The following is a 14,577-nucleotide window of genomic DNA, read 5'->3' on the forward strand; positions in this document are numbered from 1 at the left end:
GAGGCAGAAAATGACCTGTTTTGGTGATGGCTCTGCCTTTTGTCTTCTCTGTACAAAACATCTTTCTCCTGTCTCATTACTTCAGCACATTCATAGCTTCCTGTTCTATTATCATTCAAGCTACCATACTTTTTTTTTTTTGAGGAAGATTAGCCCTGAGCTAACTGCTGCCAACCCTCCTTTTTTTGCTGAGGAAAACTGGCCCTGAGCTAACATCCATGCCCATCTTCCTTACTTTATATATGGGATGCCTACCACAGCATGACTTTTGCCAAGCAGTGCCATGTCCACATCCAGCATCTGAACCAGTGAACCCCAGGCCACCGAGAAGCGGAACGTGCACACTTAACCGCTGCACCACCAGGCCGGCCCCCAAGCTGCCATACTTTGTGTGTGCACATGTGAGAGCATATGAGAATGTGTGTGATGGGGCTGAGGAAAAGGGGGATATATTTTATTCTAGAGATACTGTTTCAATAGCAAGAAGTAATCCTGAAGGGATGTATTCAACAGGTAAGCCACGGTGGCTAGTTGTAAAAGGTGACACTTTTGATTTCCTTCAAAAGACAAGAGACTAGGGATCCACCATTTGGAAGTCTTGCTTCAAACCACTCCCCTTTTAGATAAGCAAAATTCACAAAATCATAAAAATATGCAATAGAAATAAATATACAATTTTCACATATACATTTCTCCCATGCATAAATGTAATTAAACTTTATCTCTTCTTTTCTCTTTGATTGGCCATGTACAGGCAAGGCTATTTTATTTTGTCGCTGTCTACTGGCAGTCAAACATTTTCATTATCCTGTAGGTCTGTTATCTCCCTGCCCCATCTTCCTTTATACCGTCATGCCTATGTGCCTGCAAGCCATCCTGTGCCTGAAGCAGAGCCATCTCTGAATGCTGCTTCTTGATTCCAGAGTTCCTCAGCCAGTTTTCCTTATTAGGAGAACTAGGCAGATCTTCTTGGAGGTAGCTAGAACAGCAGAGAAAATGCATTTAGAATAAAACTAGACAATTATTCCTGCTTCTTCCAGAATCTTCTGGAATTCTGTGTTGTCTTCTTTCTTCTACAGATGACCAGGAAAAAAAAGGAAGACCCAAAAGAAATCTCTGGCTAACTAGAGAACACAGGAAATATGTGTCATTTTAAAACTCCATTTTACATCAGACCAAGGATTGGTAGTGACACATCCTACTAATAAAACCATTAAGACAGGTCCCCACAAGCCTGGAGTGTGTTTTTTGACTGCTACGGTGACCTCACCTAGAGGATGCTCTTGGTTTGAAGGATATTACTGAAAATGAACAAGAGGTATTTATGAACCGTAGGAAATGAGAAAAGATTCTCCTTCTGATGAAACTAATTTCTTGTGGTTTCGTTTTTAAGTATTTTCTTTTCTATCGCAAACAACTTGAGGAATTTTGTTGCTTTTATGTCAGTCATTATTATAAAGTTACCAGATGTGCTGAGGGGGGCAGATTGTCATTATTTGTGTTTGTTTTGGGGGGGAGGGCGCTGCCAGGGAAGACATGAGAGTTAAGAGATACTTTAAAAAGCAGAAATTATATTTACTAATAAAAATTATTCTTCAAATTGAAAAATAAAAATTTATACTACACTTTTGTCATTTTGTTTATTTGTATGTTAAAAAATAGCATGGTAGCTATATTTTTTAAATTGAGTATATGACTTTTTAATTTTATTATTTTATTTTTCTAAAGATTGGCACCTGAGCTAACAACTGTTGCCAATCTTTTCTTTTACTTATTTTTTTATTCTTCTCCCCAAAGCCCCCCAGTACATAGTTGTGTATTCTAGTTGTGAGTGCCTCTGGTTGTGCTATGTGGGACGCCGCGTCAGCATGGCTTGATGAGAGGTGCTATGTCAGCGCCCAGGATCCGATCAGGCAAGACCCTGGGCCGCCAAAGCGGAGCTAGCAAACTTAACCACTTGGCCACGGGCCCAGCCCCTGAGTATATGACATTTTGAAATACTTTTAGTGGAAAAAAATGGTCAGCAGTTTCTAGATGTGAAAGTTTGATTTTAATTACTTGCTAATTAGTATTTTGAAGTTAGCAATATTGAAATATAAAGTTGGAAAATAATTTGACTGCCAAAAACGTACACATAAATCAAAAAGTAAAATAATGAAGTTATTTCTGATGACACATTAAACATGCAACCACTGAATTATGCAACTTATATTACAAATGTTTTAATTGCTTTAATGATTTCCATCCCATGTTGATTGCTTACATATCTGTGTTCATATAACAATCATGTTTATTCACTGTTTTCTTTATCATTTTTATTAGAATGTTTTCATAATTTTTAATAGGAGGGGATTATAAAAATAACACTGTAATCAGCAATTTCCCTTACAAAGATAAAACTGGGCATGTGTTTAATAAAAATGACCCATTAAAAACCTTTTTTTTCCACACAGAGAATACAAATAACAAAATAGGCAAATTAAAAAAAAATCTTCTCAGATCTTCCACTATTTAGAGGTCCACTGCTTTGAATTGGTTAAAATAAAAGCAATGACTTTATATAGTTGGAACCACGTTCCTTAAGACTAAAATGTGTTAAGAGAGTGTTGATACAAAGAACTGAGCTGATGGATCACATCATCTGATTTACACCCACACAACCGCTAACTCTTGTCTTTATAGTTTTCAAATAAAGCTCCCTTGAGTCTTGATGATAGAGTGATCAAATCTCACATCTGTACGGTATTCCCATTTATGGTGTTTTCCATCAGGGGAAATTGTCGAAACTCAAAGTTCCCAGGATTATCCTGAAACTTAAAGATACTTAAAGAACTTACGATAGAACTGAAAGACGAAGTTTTTCCTGCATAAGAGGAGTGGAGTGTGACTGCACACGAGGCTGTAGACCCAGGTAGGGGACAGACCTAAGGACCACAGATGTCACACGGGAGGGTCTGTTTCATAGGTGTTGAGGAGACTGGGGAATTTTATTCAGGGAAGAAGCGCAATGATATTTATCCTTTATAAACCTCATTCTAAGAAAGAGTGATATTTATTAATAACTTTTTTATAACAGAAAATTTACATAACTTTTTTTAAAGAGGTTTTTTAGTGAATATAAACTTTCTTAAAAATATCAGGAAATTTTAATAAAGCTTTTATATCAAAAGTTACAGTTGTGGCTGTAGATAGCTTAAAATTTCCAAATGAAAAGCATGGATGTTTTCATTTTAATTAGTTTGAGGGCCATGAAGGACTATTCTTTCTAGTCAATTTATGGAATATACATGTATATATGTACATACACATTGGTAGTATATCTTCGGTCTATTGCTGTTTGAACATACAATTATACTTTATCATATGAGTATTTTTTTTGTCTGGCACTCTCAATGTTTCAGACATTCCAGTCACTGCTCCTACAGGTGAATTCAAGGGGAAAATAGAAAAAAAAGGATAATTCTCTACTTATTATCCTGAATCACATAGAAAAATGTGGACAAACTGTTCTAAATTAAGCACATAATATTTCAAACATATGTGGACTTTGGTAACATGAATATCAGTTTTACATTTGAAAAATAGTTTTTTATCCATTAACTCGTTTATTCAATGACTATTTCTTAAGCGCCTATACTCTGGCAGTCATTGTTCCAACAATTTGGCATGCATAAGTGAATAAAACAAGATCCACTCTCTGTGAAAGTTACATTCAAGAGGGAGCCTACATTTGAAAATAATAAATAAGCATGTTTTATCTTGATGAAAAGAAAATTGCAATAAAAAAAGAAAGAAACTCAAAAGTTTAAAGAGAATTGGGAGAGATTGGAAAGAGGTGAAGATTGCCACTTTAAGTAGAGTGACCAGAATAATTTTCACTAGGAAAGTTAAATCTGAGCAAAGGTATGAGGAAGATGAAGGAGTTGTCCATGGGCATATCCGGGAGAAGTACATTCCCGGAAGAATGATCACAGTGTTCCTGGCATGTTCCAGGAATAACATGACGACACCAACATGTTTGTATGTTTTTATCCAGCCATATTTAGCTGCACTGAGACGTAAAGTAGTAAGTGGGAACCTGTATTAAACCAGGGTTGTGGCTTTGCAAGTAAGTTCGATGAAGGGAGAGGACCAGGGAACACAAGGTAGTCACTATAATAATTGTCTGAAGAGTCTAGGCTGGATAAGAAGAGATGAAAGAGAATACTAAAGTGATGAATGAAAGTGGAAACATTGTAGAATCAATTGGTTGGAGAGTAAAGTAGAATTAAGTAAATTTTAAAGTTTGGACATCAGAGGGAATAAGCTGGAAAATGCAGGAGGTGACATTAATAGCCAGATGCATGAAACTGGAATAATGGAGAGGTCATAGTTATTAGTAATGCCAAGTCCTAGGGCATTATCATGCAATAGAAATATAATGTGAGCCATATGCGTGTTTAAAATTTTTAGTACCTACATTTTTTAAAAAGTGAAAAAGAAAGACTTAATTTATTTTATTAACAAAATTTTTTTTAGTGCCTTCAAGTCTATTCTGACTCCTAGCCACCCTGTGTACAGCAGAGGGGAACCCTGCCTAGACTTTCTGTGCCATTCATTCCCCTTCTGGTGCTGTATCAGACCATGCTCCACTGCTATCCGTACAGTTTTCATGGCCAGTGTTTTCATAAGTGGGTGGCTATGTTCTTCCTGGTCTGGCTGGTCTACAATCTCTGCTGAAATTTGCCTACCATGGGTAATCCTTCTGGTATTTGAAACATTGGTGGGATAGCAACTGTCACAGTATGACAACTGACTTAACCAATATAGACAAAATGTTATAATTTCAATTTGCAGTTAGCATAAAATTAATGAGATGTTTCACATTATTATTATTATTATTATTATTATTATTATTATTAGGGATCTAGTGTGTATTTTACACCTGTAGCATATCTCAGTCCAGACTAGACACTTTTCAAGTGATCAGTAGTCACATAGGACTGCTGGCTATCATGCTGGACATTGAGATCTGGACATGACCACAGGAAGAGGTGGCTGGGGTAGAGTAGCAGAGAAAAAATGGTAGGACTTGGAGGCCATTGTACTGGAATGATCATTTTTCTTGCTATCTAAATCATCAAGAATTAAGGTGAGTGGTGGGGAGAAACTGTCGGTGAGCCATGAACTACAGTTATTGAGAAACCTAGATCAACTTCAGTGGAAGAAAATAATATAAGAGTGAATTAACATAATCTGATGACATGCAATTCAAAGTTGGGAGTTTTTAGGAAACAAAAAGAGAAAGCTCTGAAAATACGAATGAGGAGCAAAGAGGACACTCACATCACCCCCAGACTTACTGGAATGATGTCTAGGAGAGAAGAAACAGCTACCAGTTGAGAGAATTTTAGAGAAAGTAGTGCTTTTAGGGAAACTAGCTTTCCATCAAAGCAAGAAGGTGAAGGGGGTATTTAGTAGAGCAAGAGTGAGGTAACGTAAAGGAACAGCTCATATACAGAAACTTATAGTGACTAGAGCGGAGAAATAGAGGGTGACTTGCAATTCTGGAGTTTTGGTGGTACCTGAAATAACAAGGAGAATAGACATAATAAGATTGGTCCTGCTAAATTGCGCTGGAGAGTTTTGGGGAACCCCTGAGTGTGAGGGATGAGGGATAGAGAGGGCTGGCTAACTCAAACATCTTTTTTTATTTTAATAGCTTTATTGAGATATAATTACCACATTATACAATTCATTCTTTTAAGGTGTACAGTTCCATGGCTTTTAGTGTATTCACAGAGTTGTGCCACCATTACAACGACCTAATTTTAGAACATTTCCATCATCCCAAAATGAAACTCTGAATTCATTAGCATTCACTCTCCATTCCTTGTTCAACCTCCCCATTCCTAGCAATAAGTAACCATAATTGACTTTGTCTCTATGGATTTTCCTGGTTTACACACCTCATTTGAATGGAATCAGCAAATATGTGGTATTTTGTACTGTCTTCTTTCACTTTGCATAATGTTTTCAAGGTCCATCTACATTGTAGCGTGTTATCAGTAGTTCATTCCTTTTTATTGTGAGATAAGATTGCATTTTATGGATATAACATATTTTTATTATCCATTCATCAGTTGAAAGATTTGTTTTGACTTTTGTGCTTTATGAATCATGGTGCTATGGACATTCATGTTCAAATTTTTGTGCAGACGTATGTTTTTATTTTTCTCGGGTGTATATCAAGGAGTGGAATTGTCGGGCCATATGGCCACTCTCTGCTGATCACTCTGTGGAACTGTCAAAACTGTATTCCAATGTGACTGCCCCATTTTACATTCCCACCATCAGTGTTTGAGCGTCTGGGGCTCTTTCTAGACCACTGTTAATGGAGGGAAAGAAGTCTGGGAAGACAAGCTTTAACTCCAATTTGTGGATCCCCTCACAATCACTGAAGTTGGGGTTGAAAAATCCAGAAATGACATGATTCCAAGAGTAGACCTAATGCCCGGGGTTTACTCTTGATCCTGGTCAGGGAGAGAGGGTTTACATCAAGTGTAAGGCTCAGCTTGTTCCCTGTGAGTAAACAGATTTTGGAGCAGTTGAATGTAACAGAGCATGATGTCCTCCCCCACTTTCAGTGTCTGCTAATGGGGCCAGGCAACACAAGTTCATTATAAACAAGCATTGCTGATACTTTCAGTGACTTTGCAAAGATAGCTTTGGCCAATCCTGCTTTACAGAAGAGGAATCTGGGTTGTAAAGACGTTTTGAACAAATTTCCCAAGTTCACCATGATTGTCATCACTCATTGTATAATTCCATAATTCTTTGCACATCCGTATCGGCAAAAACATCTTAAAATTTGAGTAGTAGTTTCCCAAACCAGAATAATCCTCAATAACTTTACTTTTGTGTGTTTAGGAGTTATTCTAAGCACTGCAGTTTTTGTTGGCACTGACATCTGCAGGCATCAACACAGAAACATCCCTTGAAATGTGGGACAACCTTCCATTAAGGTCGTTAAACAGCATTAAAAAAGGATGACTCAAATAATGAGAATAGGGTAAATTTATCATATTCTTAGTCACAGAGAGGAACCACATATCACATGACTTCTTTTGGCAAGTGGTTGTTAAATGTGATTTGACGTAATGCTATAGGGAAGAGAATTAGATGATTAATAACTAAAGTGAGTGTGAAAGTTGTTGCTAGTGCTGTCGAGTTGATTCCCATTCCAACTCATAGTGACCCTATGTCAAGCTGAGCGGAACCCTGCCCCATCTTTTTGTGCCATCCTCTCACCTTCCGGCGCTGTATCAGACAATGATCTGCAGCTATTCATGAGGTTTTCATGGCCAGTTTTTGGAAGTGAGTGGCCAGGTCATCCTTCCTAGTCTGTCTTAGTCTGGAAGCTCTGCTGAAATCTGTCCACCCTGGGTGACCCTGCTGGTATTTGAAATCCCAGTGGCATAGCTTTCAACATCACAGCAACACGTAGCCACTACAGTATGACAACTGACAGACAGATGGGAGATGTGATTCCCTGAATCAGGGAAACTTGAGGCCACGTGTATGAGAGCACCGAATCTTTACCACGAGACCATCAGGGCTGGCTCAAATGAGTGTGAAAACTGGCCTCTAAATTGTGATTTGCCTTTCTTCAAGAGGCTGTAAATTAGTGTACTATCCTTATCTGAAATTAATCTTTTACTATGAAGGTAAGCTATGTTGTTCTTCTCAATGTATTAAAAATGTTCTGAATGTGGAAAATATTACATGCATTATGGGCCATCTGTTTGGAAAACCAAAGAATATTCTTTATATTTATTTAAAAAGAACTTACCAAAAATTTGTAGGGGCTGGCCCAGTGGCATAGTGGTTAAGTTCACATGTTCTGCTTTAGCAGCCCAGGGTTCACCGGTTTGGATCCTGGGTGTGGACCTACACTCTGCTTGCCAAGCTATGCTGTGGCAGGCGTCCCACACATTAAGTAGAGGAAGATGGGCACAGATGTTAGCTCAGGACTAATATTCCTCAAAAAAAAAAAGTTGTAAATAAGCTAAATAACTTAAGGTATTGAGTACATAAATTATTCACAATTGATATAATACAATACTACAAAGTTGTTACATATCACATTGTGAAAGAATATTCAATGACAGGAAAATTGTCAACAGCAAGTTATTAAGTGAAAAACAGAAGCAGTTACCTTGGGATAGATAAGAGCATCTTGATGAAAAAATGCATCTTAAAAGAAGTACACTTAATGGTAACAGTGGTACTCTTTGGATGAAGGTTGCTTAGTATTTTCTTCCTTTTTGTACATTAGTAATTTCTAAGCTTTCCATAATAGATAAAGAGAAAATTAAATATTTTTTAAAAGGTCTAAGATTCCAAATTATCTTGCCAATATCCTTTTAAGTATTTTCTATTATTGTTAGTTTTACAATGAATTTTTGTTATATAGAGTTGATATTTAGAGGGCAGTTACTACCTGTAAAAAATTCTTCATCTGTACCAATATATGATAAGAATAGAAGTAAATAGAAAATTGAAATTGAGAAAGTTTATCTTTTTATTTTACAACAATACAAAATGTAAAATTTTATGTGAATTATAATCTTTTGAATTTGTCGAAATGATAAATAAATGGCTTATTCTTATCTAAGATCCAATTTAAAATATAAATGACTGTACCACTGTTTTATGTAGAACCATACACTTATTTTCTCTCAAAAGAAAACGAGGACTGACACATTTTTGTGATGCAAGCCTGCCCCCTGGTGCTTAATTTGTACCCGCTGGTGAAATTGCCAGCTACGGCTCAGGCAGCGCCCTCTTCAAAAACTCTTGAGAAGTAACCTGTAAATTAAATATGAGAATACTGGAAGTAAATGTTTCTGTAGTGGCCCAGGCATTCCCATTCGTGGTTCAAAACCACCATGTGTACTTAAAGATAAAATTAAAAGTATCAAGATATAATGAGAATTGTAGAAACTTCTAAATGATTTCAGTAAATTCTCTGCACATTCTTCTCATCCTTTCTGATGGAAAAAAATAAAGAAGTACAAACTTGGCAAAATTGAAGGAGGCTCTCTTGTAGGAAATAATATGGTCAATTTTATTCACCAGATGCCAAGAAAGTTGTATTTACGCATCTATTTTAAAATCTATTGGGTCTTGAATATCAGATAAAATAAATAAAGATCTCTATCCATAATACTGATCAAAGTATTTTTGTGTGTCTCTAACTGAGAGAAATAGTAATTGGAAGGGGAATTCAAAGAGGAGATGTGAAGTGGGGCCATAGAGAGTAGAGTTGCTTTGTCAGAAAGGGCTGACTGAGTCATCAGCCCCTTGCTTTAGGGGAAAACCTTATCATCAATGCTGACTGGTATTTTATTCTTTTAAGACAAAGAGACACATTTCTTCTCCAAAGAGACAGTGCTGATACTGACATAAGGAAGCCAGGAAGACTCATATCGAGGACGCTTACAGGGACTCCATCTAGGTGATTCAAAAACAGACTCAACAATAATGACGACACCCTAAAGGAGAAAAAGTAAGAATACCTAGCCCACACTGACATCCCTGTATGTCTTTCGTGATGGCTTTAAATATATTTATGAATATTAATATGAATCATATAGTTTTATCACTTTCTGAAATATTGAAGCCCGAGTCTTCAATTTTACAATTGTGTTACAAAGTGATTCAACCATTGTCGTTACTACTTTTTAAAAATACCGTGGAGCCAGCCCGGTGGCATAGTGGTTAAGTTCATGCTCTGCCTTGGCCTGGGGTTCGAAGGTTCGGATCCCAGGCATGAACCTACACACCACTCATCAACATGCTGTGGCAGCCTCCTACCTACAAAATTGAGGAAGATTGGCACAGATGCTAGCTCAGCAACAATCTTCCTCAAGCAAAAAGAGGAAGACTGGCAACAGATGTTAGGTCAGGGCCAATCTTCCTCACCAAAAAAGAAAAAAAATACTGTGAAAAACTTGATGTCATGTAGAACAGTTAATTTAAACAATCATTAATAAGCTTTGATATGGGACTCATAGGAGTCTTCAATGAAATGCCAGTGTGTTCAAAACACATCAAGAATTTGTCCATTGGGAATAATACTGCAATGAACATGGGAATACAGATACTCTTCAATCTCCTGATTTCAATTCTCTTGGATATATACCCGGAAGTGGGATTGCTGGATCATATAATAGTTCTATTTTTAATATTTTGAGGAAGCTTCATGCTGTTTTCCATAATGTCTGCACCATTTTATGATCACATCAGCAGTCCAGAAGGGTTCCTTTTTCTCCACATCCTTTCCCACATTTAGCTTTTGTTTTTTTGATAATAGTCATTCTAACAGTGTCACAGGTGTATGCATTTGTCCAATTTGCAACATATCTTTCCCGTAGATTCTTCCCACAGCTCTTGCTAACACCACCCATGATTTCAATATGTTCATAAACCAAGCAGAGAGTTTTCAGCTGTCACCTCTCTTGACATGCCAGCAATATCCAGCCTTATTAGATTATTAGCTATGCGCTTTTAAAAACACTCTATTCCTTTTACGTTCAACCTCTACCTTTTTCTGAGTTCGTCTTTTTGTTTTGTTTGTTTTTGGTCGTCATTGCTGTTTGCCTTACCAGCTGCTCATTTTCTATCTCATTCTCCTAATCTGAACTGTTCCCAGTTAGGTTTTCAGGTTTTGGCCTTGGTTCTCTTTTCTTCTTATTCATGTTTTCTTCCTGGAAATTTCATTTGTATCCATGGCTTTAATTACAAACCACGTGCAGTATTCCTAGGTCTGTATCACCTCTCAGACCTCTCCTCTGAGTACCTGATGTGTTGCTCCAACTGCCTAAGTGTCATCTCCACTTTGACAATTAAATGACACATTTTCCTTAAAACTCTAATAGATTCTCATTGTTGTATGGTTTAAGAATAGACTCTTTGTGTCTTGCATAATTTGGCCCTTACCGACCACAGAGGACTTATTTTGCGCCAAGCACCCACTCACTCTTCGTCTCACTCAAATTTGCTGTCTTCTGCCATATTCTCTCCATTCAGAGGGACTTTGTCATCTATTCCATTTTCCCTGAAATCCCTTTTGCTTATCTCCAATCCTCTCTTCTCTAAAGTAAATATCTCCTTGTTTTTTACATCTCTGTTCTAATGTCACTTTTTTAGGAAAGCTTTGCTTGATCTGTGCTGGCACTGAAAAGACAAACATTATATCGGTGGATTTTTCTATTAATTATTTTTTGAAGTGTTATTTTCCAAACACAAAGCAGCTTTTTTTCCCTCAGTACAACAAAAATTGGTATCCTATGTGTATTGAATAATTAATAGACAAATTTTATTTTTTATTTTGACTGCAAGGGTTACATGTCTTGATGTAACTTGATGGAATATTATGATATAATGCTAATTGCTTGTAGGATAGGTAAATGTCAGTACTGAAACTGATCTTAAGCAGCCACCTTGTGGATATGAATGAATGTTCACCCAGTGTGTATTTTATATTTTGTTGCATTGTACACTGCAACTAATAAGCCAGAGAATCGACATATGTTAGATGTGTATACTGTTTCTAAAGACCACAAACTAAGAATGATAAATTATCAGTATAGTTTAGTACTTGCTAATTCTACTACACTCTTTCATTATGTGTATGTAGGGAAGTCATAGGGATTATAAATTCAATTTGAATAAAGTTTAAAACCATATATTTTATGAAAAGGGCTTTTAACCTAAGATGACCAAAGCACCGATGTTATATATTTGCTGTAAAGAGAATTAAAGGAGTTTTATTTTCCTGATATTAAAAGTTACTTAATAAAGACTTGCTTCCATTAACTTGAAAGAAAAAGAAAAACTTTCAGACTAGGTCATGAATTATTGCATAACTATTTTTCATCTCGCTTATTATAGCTGTAATTTCCTATTTATTTGTATCATTGTTTGATTAGTATCTCCATTAGCCTATAAATGCCATGATATCAGGGACCTTTTTTTTTTTTTTTACCTATCATTTATCCTAACACCAAACAGAGTGTCTGAAACTCAAGAAATATTTACTGAATGAGTGAAAATACAGTTTTGTTAATCAAAAGGGGATTTTTGGGGTTTTTTGGGCATATATATATTGGCATCAAACTTGACACTGATATTCAGATCCTGGTAAGAGTCCTTGTTAATGATTCAGAATCTCATGAGCTTCAGACCAACAAATCATTAATTCTTTTCATAACTGATACAAGTGCTTGGCTCATAGCATAAGTTCAATCAATTGCTAAGTGAATGAAAAGAGAAGGTGGTAATCAGTACTATGGAAAACAATATGGAGATTTCTCAAAAAAAATTAACAATATAAATACCATATGGTCCAGCTATCCCACTACTGGGTATTTATCCAAAGAACATGAAATCAGAAACTCAAAGAGATTTATGTACCCCTATGTTCATTGCAGCATTATTCATGACAGGCAAGATATGGAAGCAACCTAAGTGTACATCAATAGATGAGTGGATAAAGAAGATGTGAGATATATATACTATAGAATACTGATCAGCCATAGAAAATATGAAACCATGCCACTTGCAACAACATGGATGGACCCTGAGGGTGCTATGTTGAGCAAAATAAGTCAGACAGAGAAAGACAAATAACATATGATTTCACTTACATGTGGAAGATAAACAAACACATCAATAAGGAGAACAGATTAATGATTACCAGAGGGAAAGGAGGTGAGGGGAGAGTGAAAGGGATAAAAGGGGCATAAAAGTACAGTGAAGGATAAAAAGTAGACTATTGGTAGTGAACATGATGTTGTCTAAACAGAAACCAAAATATAATAATGTACACCTGAAATTTATACAATGTTATATGCCACTATAACCTCAATAAACAAAAAGTAGGAAAAAAGAGAAGGTAGTAATTACAGAGGAAATAGACTAATTTCTCGTGTTCTGTAAAAATGTTTCTATTTTAGGGATTTTAAAAGATTAAACAAGTAAGTATGGCTATCTCAAGAGAAAAAGAAAAATTCAAGTGTTGGTAAGGATGTAGAGAAGTTGGAACCCTTATGCATTCCTGGTAGTAAAATAAAATGGTGCAGCCACTATGGAAAACAGCATGATGATCTCTCAATAAATTAAAAATAGAATTACCATATGATCTAGCAATCCCACTTCTAGATACATACACAAAAGAATTGAAAGCAGGGACTAAAATGGATTTTTTTTGAAGATTGGCACCTGAGCTAACAACTATTGCCAATCTTCTTCTTTTATTTTTTGCTCCTTTTCCCCAAGGCCCCCCAGTACGTAGTTGTATATTCTAGTCACAGGTTCCTCTGGTTGTGCTATGTGGGATGCCGCCTCAGCATGGCTTGATGAGTGGTGCCATGTCTGCACCTAGGATCAGAACTGTCAAAACCCTGGGCTGCCAAAGCTTAACTTAACCACTCAGCCACGGGGCCGGCCCCTAGAACAGATATTTTTATACCAATGTTCATAGCAGTATTGTTCACAATAGCCAAAAAGTAGAAACAACCCAAATGCCCATTGACGGATGAATAAATAAATGAAATGTAGTAAATACATATAGTGGAATATTATTCAGCCTTAAAATTCAATTCTGAGACATGCAACAACATAGATGAACCTTGAGGACATTATGCTAAGTGGAATAAGCTATGATTATTGCCAAATGGTGACATTCTAATTCTATCATTCCTTCGATATATGTAACTGGTCACGCTAAAGAACTACCTCTTTTCCCATTTATCCACTTATTTATTTACTGCATTGTGTGCTTGTAGATTTCTGTTTTATTCAAGGGGATATAATAAGATACCATAAAGTTCCCCAGAGTTGGTCAGTGGGAAACCTCATAAAGCTGGGTTCTGTGTCTTTTTGACACATCTCCACATTATTTGAATATGTCATTTTCATATCAAACAATGTGTTCCTTCTTGTACTTTTCCTGACCTAGCCATAGAACCAGCAATTTTTCCAAGAAGCTCTGGTTCCTTTTAGTGAGGATTAGTATTTAGAAACCAAGATCATGGGTCTGGGTTTGCTTATGGCTACTGGAGCAACACTGCCCAATGCTCTCTTAGTGAACAGAGCTGGGAAATAGATGTACATACACACTTTTGCATCTACATTTACTTCTAGACTATCTGTCTTATTTATCTATCTATATAAAAAACTGTGAGTTCACACCAATATTTGCAATCTCATTTTAGCCTTTTTTCCCCCTTATTTTAACCTCACTTCTCAGATTGCAAGAAACCTGGCTCCCAATATCCTCCACATATTTACTTATTTGCCAGTCTTCCTGTGTGTACCTGATGTCTTGACCGTCCTGGACCCCTCTCAACTGAGTCACTTGCCTCTCTTGGGCCCCAACTGCTGCCCAACCAGGTCCTCCTTCTCACTTTGGGGTACTTAACAGCTTTTGGCTAAATTATTTAGAAAGGAAGGCTGAAAGGAAAGAAAGGACTGAGGAACAAAAGAGGGAGAAGTAGAGAGGAGTAGATAGGGAGTAAGAGAATCAGGAAA

Source organism: Equus przewalskii, chromosome 27, assembly GCF_037783145.1.
Source record: "Equus przewalskii isolate Varuska chromosome 27, EquPr2, whole genome shotgun sequence".
Lineage (NCBI taxonomy): Eukaryota > Metazoa > Chordata > Mammalia > Perissodactyla > Equidae > Equus > Equus przewalskii.